Genomic DNA, 11,763 nt, shown 5'->3' with positions numbered 1-11,763 from the left:
GCGCGCATGTCCGGCGGCGCCGGGATATTCGCCTGGAGCAGGAGCCAGGACTCCTGTTCGCGGAGCGAACGGCGGCCGTAGCCGTTGGCCGCCGCCTCGTCTCCAGGGAAACGCTCGGCCATTGGGAGACGGAGTGGCTGGGGGAGAAGAGCTCAGCGGCGGCGCTCGGGAGAGGTAGCACTCATCAGAGGCGAGCGAGGCCATATATAGCCGCGCCGCGTCCGTGTGTACGCGTCCGAGGGAGGGGAGGCATCGGCGCGCCGCCCCGTGACGCGCCGCCCGTGAGGAATCAATGACAAAGCTGACCGGCGGCAGCCTTGCCATTGATTCCCGTTGGAAACCGAGGCGCCGGGAGAAGACGAGGCGGGCGGTGTTGCTGACGCGGCTGGCCCGCGGCGCTTTCACGCCAAAAACGATTCACCCGACGCCCCCGAGTGCCCCCAGCGTGCCGGGTTCGGGTTGGGTCCGCCGGCGCCAATTTCAGCCCGAGCCAGCGAAAAATGGGCCCCTGGGGACGTTGTTGGGCCGATTTTTTGACGCCGGCAACCGAAAAGTCGCTTGGGGGACCTTATTAGGGGCGCGGCCGGAGATGCTCTTAGGGTCAAATTTTTTGGTTGGCTGCTTTTATGCGACAGGTTAAACCATATGGGAAATCTGCGACGAAAAAACATCTCCACCGACTCCTCTTGCCCGTGTAGTGATCAACACCTGGAGGACGCCCTCCACCTTGCCATCCTGTGCCGTGTGCCCTGTGGCGGCACGGGCCTGGCTTCTGCTTGGTCTCACCGCTCCTCCATCCATTGACGCCATTTGGTATACTACTACTCCGGTAGGCCTTAACATCAACATTTGGCCTACTGTCGCTCTCGCCATGCCGTGGATGATTTGGGACTCCCGTAATGCTAGGGTGTAACGACACGAGTTGCACTTTGCAAATGTCACCCTAAAGAACATCATCTACGACACCACCCTTTAGACCTTTAGATTTAAGGACCCTGTTAGAAAGGGAGGCTGCCATGTCATGGCTCCTTTACCTCTCCTCTCGATGTAATCTCTGATGTAACGTATGGCCTCACGTCCCTTTGAGTAATATATATAGGTGGGGTTCATACCTGGCCAAACGGGCCGGCCCGGCCCGGCCCGGCCCATTATAATCGTGCCTGGCCTGGCCCGGCCCGCCAGGGCACGATTATTATACGGGCCGTGCCGTGCCGGCCCACGTGCTGCGCCCCCAGGCCCAGGCACGGCCCAGTTAGTAAACGGGCCGGCACGTTGGCCCGTTTAGCACGGTGAGCCGCATATTTTCAGCCTATTATTTGACGCACTGAGCGTTTTTTAGCCTATTTTTACATATTGGGCCATATATAGATGTATAAAAAAATAAAAAAACTTAATCGGGCGGTGCCATGCCGGCCCGCGTGCCTAGCCTCCAGGCCCAGGCACGGCCCAGGGCGTGCCGCATGCCTGGCCCGGCCCGTTTAGCCCGTGCCGTGCCTAGCCCGAGGCGGGCCGTGCCGGCGTGCTCACGGGCCGGCCCCAAAAAACCGGCCCATTTGGCCAGCTATAATGGGGTCCTTCCCCCGGGTGATCATTCAAAAAAAAAAAGCCACACATGTCTACCAAAATTTAAAGAAAAAGATTATTTAGCTAGAAGAGAAATGGCACCAAGTTTGCCGCCGTCAAGAAGATCATCAGCAAGAAGACCATCAAGAAGTAAGTCCATTCCTGTTTGCGACCTTTTGTGGTTTCAAATGCTCGGAGCCCTGAAGTTTGCGCTGTTTTTTTTTTTTTTTTGCTTGAACTGAAGCTTGCGCCGGTAAGTTAGGTACAAGGAAGAGAGGTTCTGGACCCGTGGAAGAAGGACACCGAGAAGGAGAAGCTCGGCCGGAATGTGTGAGTGCCCTGCTCGCGCTTGAATTTCGGGCTACGTTTTTTGGGGGTGCTAGTCTGTCGTCGGCGCTGTTCTTCAGCTACAACATGGCGCTCGGGCCGCCGTACTGGGTTATCGCCAACACCAACTCCATCAATTTCTCCATCCAGAACAAGGTCCGTCCGTCGAATTAGCATGATGTGTTTTGTTTCACTTATTATTGAAAGTCCCCATGTAATCTCAACTGTACAAATTATTTTGTGTTAACCAGAATTGTCTTACAACTGCCTCGTTTAGACAGCATACAGTTTCAAGTTTGCATTCAGCAGCGCTCGGAACATAAGGACAAGTTTATTTTTCTTACACCCTCCGTTTCAGTTTACAAGTCCTACATGTATACCTAGGTTGTTAATTTTATCACCCTAATATACACTATATAACACAAAAATTATACCGTTTGAAAATAGAACATCTGAAGTTTATATTGATATATTTTTTGTAATATATGACTTATATTTGGTTGGTTAAATTGACGATCTGGGGGTACGAGCACGCCCTGTAAACTGAGAGAGAGGGAGTATTGACAAGTTTGAGTTATACCATTAGGCATGTGCAGCGGTTAATGTATTCATCATTTAATTTGGTTGTGTCATGGCATGCTTCGGTGTGCTTAGCTTCAACACTAATTAAACTGAAGCTACTAATCCTTACTAGATAACAAACCACTATGGCAGCAAAGAAAAATGGCCAAGATAAAGTCGTTATATTGCGATTAGATTTAGGCCACTAGCCTTGGTCATATGCTTTGCTAATGCTAGTGATGTTCCAGGCAAGTCTGACTTGTCTTCATGCATAAAAAGTTATCTGCCTGACTTGATGCTTCTTTTTTCCCTATGCAGTTGGATTTGGAGAAAGGGATAATGGGCGGCCTTTATGCAAAATGTAAACTTATAGCACCATTGTTTTGGTGTCAGTTATCTTATTTGGATATGTGCTATCGTTTTTCATGTGTATGTTGAACTGCATAGTCCTTTGCTGACAAACCATGTCCCACCCCCGCGTCGCCAACCCTAGGCGACACGGGGGGCGATTGCACCGCCGGCCCTAGGCCTCCACCCCTCGTCTCCTCCCTCCTGCCGCCGCCTAAGGTCTCACCGGCGAAGCCTGGCCTATGATGGCGGCGGCGGGGCCTTCTCCCTCGAGCAGTGGTGGCGAGATCTCCGGGCGGCGGCGGCGGAGATCCAGCGGCAAGGAGCGGCGGGATCCCTACAGCGTACGTGACGACGGCGTTAGCGGAGGCGCGACCTCCCCGCGGCGGAGGCACCCCTGTGGCGGCGGCCGGGATCGCGGGTCTTGTCTTGCCCAGATGGGCTTGGGCGGGCTGGCGGTTCCGGTGTGCATCTACAGGCGAGCGTAGTGGGCCTGGCGGCGCCGACAGTAGGCACCATGGTGGTGCCATGGCCTGTCAGGTGGCAGCGGCGGTGGCCTGGATCCCTTTCGTCCAATCCCCAGCAGAGATGGCGGCAGTCCGTGCACGAGATGCTTGAGGGAGGCTCTTCGAATAGATATGGGTGAAAACCTACTCTCGCCTAGCTGCCAAGGCCGGCGGTGGCGGTGTTGTCTGTGTCGTTCCCTTCTTGATGGCATCACCGTGGAGAAGTTCAAGGCCACTCTTTGCTACCTCCAGGGAAAACCCTAGATGAGTAGATCAGATGACGGCGGTGCTCTGGTGTTGTTTCCCTCTTGGGGGCATCATTCGTGGTGGTTTACATGGGCCGAGGGACTAGTGGAAGGCTTCTTTGGTGGAGCGGTGCTTCAACTTACACATTGATGGCGGCAGATCTCGACAGCATGGCGCAATGGAGACTCGGTGTCCGATGCGTGGAGATATACTCGAGCAGGAGGAGGAAGTTGTCTCGCGTCATGGTGGCGTCGATGGCAGAGAGGCCTGGCAAGGTCGGTGCGTTAGTTTCTGCTCTGAGGATTGATTGGTGGAAGATGGCGGCTACGACACATGAGAGTGCGTCGAACCGATTTGTGCCCCAAACCCGATATGTGGCTTGGTTGGGGCCTCCATCTTTAGATGTTAGGTTTTGGTCCGATGTCTGTTTGGTATTAGGCTCGGACTATCGGTACCCCTTCATCAAGTGGAAATGAGTAGCGACCGTTGTTGCTAAGATGGTGGCTTCAGACTACCTAATGTACTACTTTTTAAGGTCTTTTAGAATAATTAATAAAATGGCTGCATGCATCGTCCAGATGCAGAGGCTGCGGGTAATCGTCCTTTAAGAAAAAAAAACTGCCTTGTTATGAAGGTACCCCCTGCATCATTGATTGTGCCATGGCTGAGCTTGAAAAGTTAGGACAAAAATATCATGTGGCTTTGAGGTATATTATTCATGCCACATTTGTTGTAATAGTTCCTGAATCGTCTCTCTATAATTTTGCTAATTGTACACATTAGTGTTTGACATTGTTATTTTCTTATTCATTAGCACATGACTTTTATTTTTTGTGATTCCCTGTGTCACATAATTGCTAAGGACCCTAGGTTCCAGAGGTTGGCGTGCACACACAAAGGAACTTATGCTGATGACTGTACCATTGAGAGAATTACTCAGGTAGGATTTTGCCTCGTTGAATTACTTTATGTGTACTTAGAGTGGAGGTACCAGCAATAATTGTGAAGTTTAAGAGGTTGAGGATTGTTCATTTTAGCGAACTACCTGTATAATCTCCATAAGTATGTCATTGATGAAGACCATATTCTTTTCGCGTTGCAAAGTTGTAACTAGAATCACCTGCAGTGAAAATTTGGTATGAATGGGTTTGATCATTAAAGATCAAAACTGTAAGATTTTTAAATTTTTATGATGCTTTTGATTAACAAAGTGGCACTCATTCCCTTTTCGCGAAGAGTTGTTTGATTTGCCTTATTCATTTGTGGCATCAAAATTCCTTCCAAGGTGAATGGATAGGTACTACATGTGAGCAGAGCCTCTTTGTGCCCCATCATATACTTTATCCAGTGCATCCATTGTGCCCATGCAAGTACCATATCAATACATATTTTCTAGAAAGCGTGCAGTCAGAATTCTCTATCTTCGACCACTGGTTGATATATATAGAAATGTACAATCAAATTTTTCATGAAGAATGGATTCACAATATAAGTTTTTATAACTATTCACACACATTCATACAAAAACAAAAGTAAAAATGCTTCGGTTGCTCGTAAGTAATACCTTCTTTATTGCTTTGGATTACACAAGTTCATTTTTAGATGGCAAGTCAATATTTATTTTGGTCTATGTTTCTGTAACAGCATAAATGCTACATTGTTGCCACTTGTGATAGAGATTTAAAGAGGAGAATAAGAAAGCTATACTTGCTTCCTTAAAGCTCAGCACTAGGACTTCGGAGCGATGCCCTTACGCTGATAATGTGTACATGCTATTGATTTGGCAGGTTCCTGGTGTTCCAATCATGTATATCACCCAACACATGTACTCGATAGAACGACTTCCCGAAGACATAATTCGGGGAGGTAATAATAGCTTGCTCTAGTGACAGTTTCTGTTCACTGTTATGTTATGTGTATCTTATTTTAGGCGTGGTAAATCCATGACCTAACTCATGCACTGGTATCTTGTGCAGCACCAAGAATCTGATTAGCCATGCACTGGTACCAAACACCATCATACTTGCCCAAGTTCCTTAATTTAGGATGGATATGAGTACTGCCGAGCTGATTGTAACCACTTCAAAATTGTGTACCAACCTCCTTAAGGCATAGTTTTCATAAATTTTGATAGAAGAAGTGTAAGATTGTCCTTGTTTTGAACTGAACTATAGCCAACTTCCCAGCTTGCTTGGTGTTGTTAATGTTGCAGACTCAAGAATATGTTCTATGTAATATGTAAGTGTTGTCATTTGGTTCAATGCTTTGGCATGCTTCTGGTTCATTGCTCTCAATTGCCAAGCCAATGTATGTGCTGGGTTTTGGATTTTGCAAACTAGCATCTTTTCTGAAATGACCTCAATGTAGAGTGCAATGTGTTGCACTGGTAGCCCAAACTTTATAAGCTCATGTATGACTCTTGTAGTCGTGTGGTGAGAACTATAGTTGCGTAACGGTGATGAAGCTACATTGATATAATAACTTTGTAAGAAAAATAATAATGGTGGCCACATGGTCTCTGCCCTTGCCCCTTGGCCATGGCATATGAGCATTAAGCTTTATTTAGTACTACCTCTGCCCGTCTTATAATTTGGGACAGACGAATCGAACATTGTAATACATCCACATCCAGCTAAATTGTGTTATAGAAGGTGGCATAGACCAAACCTGATGATACCACATTATAATATGGTAAACTGAAAAGAAAATGGAGGATGCAAGAAGGGAGAAAGAAAGTTTATCACCATGCACTAGCCAGTGGGATAGTGGCATGTTAGCAAATCGTGGGCTTCAGAGATTCCATGAATTTTGGGTTCCGTATGCTAGTTGGCTATAGCACGATATGCAATATTTCACTTCTTCTCAGCATCACAAGTATACCCTAGAAAACATGGCACATGTTGGGAATGTGAGATAGCGATCTACCCCAAAATGATGTTTTATGTTAGGAATAGGGTGGATTTGTCTTCATCCTTAAACAAAAGACATAGTGGTTTTGGTGAAAAAAAGGGTAAACATTTGTTAGGAGTTGCATATTACATTTTATGGGTATTCTATTTTGTTTAGTTGTCCTTGTTTCATCTGATGAGCATGATTTGTGTACTCTACAGAAAATGCAAATAATCAGATGCACTAAGAACCTAAGCTTTACAAGCTTGTGCATGTGCAAGAATAAGTCTAGACTAAATGGTGATTATTTTTTAATAAAATGTCGTATGGCTGCATCCAACCAACCAAGCTATTGTCGCTGCTTTTATTTAAGTACAATCCAGGCTTAGAGATTCTCATCATCCGCTGGATTTCAGTAGTTAGGAAGCTCTGCCATGTTATCTTGGATTGTTGTCATTGTGCCAAGTAACATTTTGAGAAAAGGGAATCATGCGGTATTATTGGATAGTGTGGCTTCTATTTACTCTTTGTTTTTCAAGTCTACCGCCTGTGATTTTTGATTCTTTGAGTTAGATTGTGCCCAATCCACCGTTTGAACATGGGACATGTTACTTGCACAAAGGTGAAGCAAAAGTTGTCCACCCAAAAACTGCTAGGTATGTTGTTCTATGTAATTGTACTCCAATGGGGACAAGAATTTCATTGCTAGAATTTTATCTATGAAAAAGTGGAAGAAACATGTTCCATATTTTTTTAAAGAGAAGGGATGTTGTATAAATTTAATAGTAATTACTCAGTTTACTGCCAACAAATGGATGTGAATGATATCACATTACTTATTACATACTCTAGTTTAATTTCTTCTACTCTGAATGGGTATGTTGTAGATAGTTCTCAGCTCCGTAATATCATATTATAACCTTACTAGTCTACATTCAGTCTCTGTATGTTTTGTGTGAATTGAAACTTAGTCATGGCTCAAGTGTTTGAAGGTCTTCAACCGTTTTAGACTCATATAATGTGCACAATGATTTTTGAGGAAAGAGCATTATGGGTTACCTATCTATCTCATCCATCATTGTTTCCTCAGAATGAGCTTGTTGTAGAGGTTTGTTCCATGCAAATGCTGAGATGATATAGTGCTGAGGGTCATCATTTAAAGCACTACAGTTAGTGTACTCTTCGATGTGATTATTAGTGAGTTGAATGCTTCAAAACAACATGTTTATAATTCCCGTTAAGTCATTACAAATTATTATGAATGAGCATGTGTAGGTATTCTATTTATGATGCAATTAATACGAAGTAGCAACTAAACTAGGGGTACGGACCATGTGGTGATTGTTGTGGTTGCCCGGAACTAAAGCTACATAAATGCTGAGAATGATAACTTCACTCCTACACGAGTAAAGGAAAATGATCCTCAATGGGAACCATGTGCTCCTTGACTGTAGCAAAGATAGATAATGAATAACCTACATTTAGTGCGACAGTGTGGTTGAAAAAAATGCATCTAGCTGAGCCATGTATAACTGGTCAAGTAGCATAGAGCAAACCATTATAGAGACAATAGTTTTTGTAACGTGGAAGAATGGAAGAAAGAAATATAGATAAGGAAGTTGATTGCCATGCTTCGGAACAAGCCACACTGGATGGGAGACAAAATGTGGGCAACTTAAATCGTGGGCTTGAGAGACATCGAGTATGCGCGGATAAGTTGTTGGGTTACATCATGGCCAGCGAAATTTTTTCTTTCTTCAATCCTTGTAGATGTACCTAGTACATCTGGCCTCGGGTGCTTTTTGATGGTCCTGAGCTATTTCTTTTTTCCACAATCGCTCACTCAGGATGTCTGTCGCTCTGTGTCGCAAGCCCTCGGTGTAGCCCTCTCATCCCCGTGTTGCATGTCTGATGGAACCCAAGGAGCTGACAAGAGCTTTGGTTGGTATTTTTTATAATAGTTACAGTTAGCTAGTACCATGTGTGTTCAGTGCTAAAAGTGTACACAAGTAGGATCGAATAATGTTACAGATTGCACCGATTCACAAAAACAACATGGTTAATTGGCTTTGAACGTTTACCAAGCGCCACAACAACATGTCATGTATACTCTTGATCCAAGTCTGGTAAACAATTGATTTCTACTTCCTCCGTCCCACACTAGTGTAAAAAAACGCTCTTATATTATGGGACGGAGGGAGTACCATACACCTATCACTTGTTTTCCTTACACCGCCTTTACTGCAGGTAGTCCTGGGGCCGACCTAGGGCCTCATTCATAACATCTGTGCAATTTTCTTGCCAATGGGCCCCAAATAGGGTGCTAGTAGCTTTCGAGAACTTGCAATGCAACAACAACCTAGATTGCTTTCTGGAGCAAGCACACGAAGTGCATTCTTTTCATTAAGAAGAACTATCCTGCTTTGTTGTTTGCTTATACTTGCTAATTGGAAGCCCCCGTGTAATCTCAATTGTAAAAAGTATTTGTGTTCACCAGAACTTGTCTTACAAATGCCTCATTTGGACAGCAGGCAGTTTCAAATTTGCATTCAGTAGCGCTCAAAGCGTAAGATGAAGAGTTTATTTTTATTACCAACAAGTTTGAGTTGTACCATTTAGGCAGGTGTGCTAGTTCATGTGTAACGGTTAATGTATTCTCATAATTTCATTTGCTTGTATCATGGCATGCTTCGGCGTGCGGAGCTTCAACACCAATTAAACTAAAGCTACTAATGCTTACTAGATAAAAAACCATTATAATAGCTAAGAAAATGGCCAGGATGAAGTGGTGGTATTGGGATTAGATTTAGTTCGATAGCCTTGGTCGTATGCTTTGCTAATGCTAGTGATGTTAACAGTCAAGTCAGACTCGTCTTCATGCATATAAAGTTATCTACTTGACTTGATGCTTCTTTTTCCCTATGCAGTTGGATTTGGAGAAAGGATTGATGGACTGCCTTTATGCAAAATGTAAGCTTACAACACCATTATTTTGTTGTTAGTTGTCTTATTTGGATGTGTGTTATCCTTTTCATGTGTATGTTAAACTGCATAATTCTTTGCTGAATAACCCGACCTTGTTATGAAGGTACCCTCTGCATCACTGATTGTGTTATGGCTGAGCTTGAAAAGTTAGGACAAAAACATCATGTGGCTTTGAGGTATTATTCATGCCACATTTGTTGTAATAGTTCCTGAATCATCTCTTTAAAATTTTGCTAATTACATATGTGTGATTAGTGTTTGATATTGTTATTTTTTAATCCATTAGCACTTGAATTTATTTTTTGCGATTCCATGTGTCACATAATTGCTAAGGACCCTAGGTTCCAGAGACTAGCATGCACACACAAGGGAACTTATGCTGATGACTGTATGGTTGAGAGAATTACTCAGGTAGGATTCTGGCTCCTTGAATTACTTTTTGTGTACTTAGAGTGGACGTATACCAGCAATATTTGTGACCTTAAGTGATTGAAGATTGTACATTTAGCAGACTACCTGCATAATGTCCATAGGTATGTCACTGATATGAGGACCATATTCTTTTGACATTGCAAACTTGCACTAAAATAATTTGCAGCAAAAAATTGGATGTATGGGTTTGTTCGCTTATTAAAGATCAGAGCTGTAAGATTTTAATAATTTATGATGCTTTTACCGAAAAGGACTTTCGGCCCCATATATAAATAAAGCAAACCACCACGGCCACAAAGTACCACACAAGTTGACACACACACACACATACACTGTCTCACGATAAGTAGTACATGAGATGCAGTTGGGGGCACAGCTCAACAAGCCCTAAAAGAAAAACTAAAAGGCAGTAGCACCGCAACCAAGAAGCTAATCTGACTCAAGTGGTGGCGGAGGGAGGGGCGGCACCAAACGAAGAGCCATCACACGAAAATCAGCAATGATGATGTTCATGGCGTCCCGGTCCTCGTGGCGGCTAAGCGGCCGCCAAAGCTGCAAATAACCACATATTTTGAACACCGCGTCAGTAGCACGCCGAAGAGGAACACGCTGGATCACAAGCTTATTCCAAACCGTCCAAAGCGTCCAAGCAAGGACCCTAGTAGCTAGCTACCTAATATGGAGACCTAATGGCGGTGAGGCCTGGATCTCGGCGAAGAGGTCCGGGAAGTTGGTCTTACACCAACGACCAATGACCACCGACCACCTCGTGAAGGCAACTCCAGAGAAACTGGGCGGGGATGCACGAGAAGAAAATGTGATTTGAGTCTTCTTCGGTCCCACACAAAGGACAAGTCCCATCTCCCGGGCCATTTCGTTTTAACACCTCCACGCCGGAGGGGACACGTCCGTGGATCCATTGCCATAAGAAGATTCTGATCTTTAGAGGGAGTCTGATCAACCAGATCATCTCCAAGGGCGCCGGCCCAGGGGTTGTAGCGATGGCCCAGTATCGAGGCTTTGTGGAGAATTTTCCCAAGGGCTCTAGGTGCCAGGATAGGCGATCGTGTGCCAGCTCAAGGTCCAGCTCGTGGAGTGCAATGACATCGAGGAGCTCGTGCCAGGCGATTAGTTCCGGGGGCCCAAAAGGCCGCCGGAACGCGAAGCGCCCTAAGGCAATAATGGTCGTCTCAATTGAGACCAGAGGGTCTACCACGATGGAGAAGAGGTATGGGAAGCGAGCCGGGAAGGGTGTATCACCAACCCACCTATCAAACCATAATAGTGTGGCTGTTCGCGATCCCACTGCAATGGAGGTCCCGATGCGGAGAAATGGTAGCAACTGGATGACGGACTTGTTGGGGAACGTTGCATGGGAAACAAAAAAAATTCTACGCACACGCAATGATCTATCCATGGAGATGCATAGCAACGCGGGGGAGAGTGTGTCTACTTACCCTTGTAGACCGTAAGCGGAAGCGTTTCACAACGCAGTTGATGTAGTGGTACTTTCTTCGTGATCCAGCAGATCAGTACCGAACGTACGACACCTCCGCGTTCAACACACGTTCAGCTCGGTGACGTCCTCCGCCTTCTTGATACAGCAACACAACAAGGTAGTAGATGAGTTCCGGCAGCACGACGGCGTGGTGACGGTGATGGTGATGTGATTTTCTGCAGGGATTCGCCTAAGCACTACAAAAATATGACCCGGGGTGTAAATGGTGGAGGGGGGCGCCGCACACGTCTAACAATTGATCTGGTGTGTGCTAGGCACCCCCTGCCACATATATATATAGGTGGGAGGGAGGGAGGAGCAGCCATAGGGGGCACCCAAGTAGGAGGAATCCTACTTGGAGTCCCTCCCAAGCCGCGCCCCCTGCCATATATAACCGAGGGGGAAGGA

General features: G+C 45.6%; 1 pseudogene; it reads left to right on the top strand.

The window, feature by feature from the left end:
• Positions 1-1,658: 1,658 nt before the first annotated feature.
• LOC119338518 overlaps positions 1,659-11,763 on the top strand; it is a 43,323-nt pseudogene continuing 33,218 nt past the window's right edge.

This window comes from Triticum dicoccoides, chromosome 7B (genome assembly GCF_002162155.2).
Source record: "Triticum dicoccoides isolate Atlit2015 ecotype Zavitan chromosome 7B, WEW_v2.0, whole genome shotgun sequence".
NCBI classification, from domain to species: Eukaryota; Viridiplantae; Streptophyta; class Magnoliopsida; order Poales; family Poaceae; genus Triticum; species Triticum dicoccoides.
The sequence above is the reverse complement of the archived record's forward strand: the minus strand, read 5'-3'. Positions and strand labels throughout refer to the sequence as shown.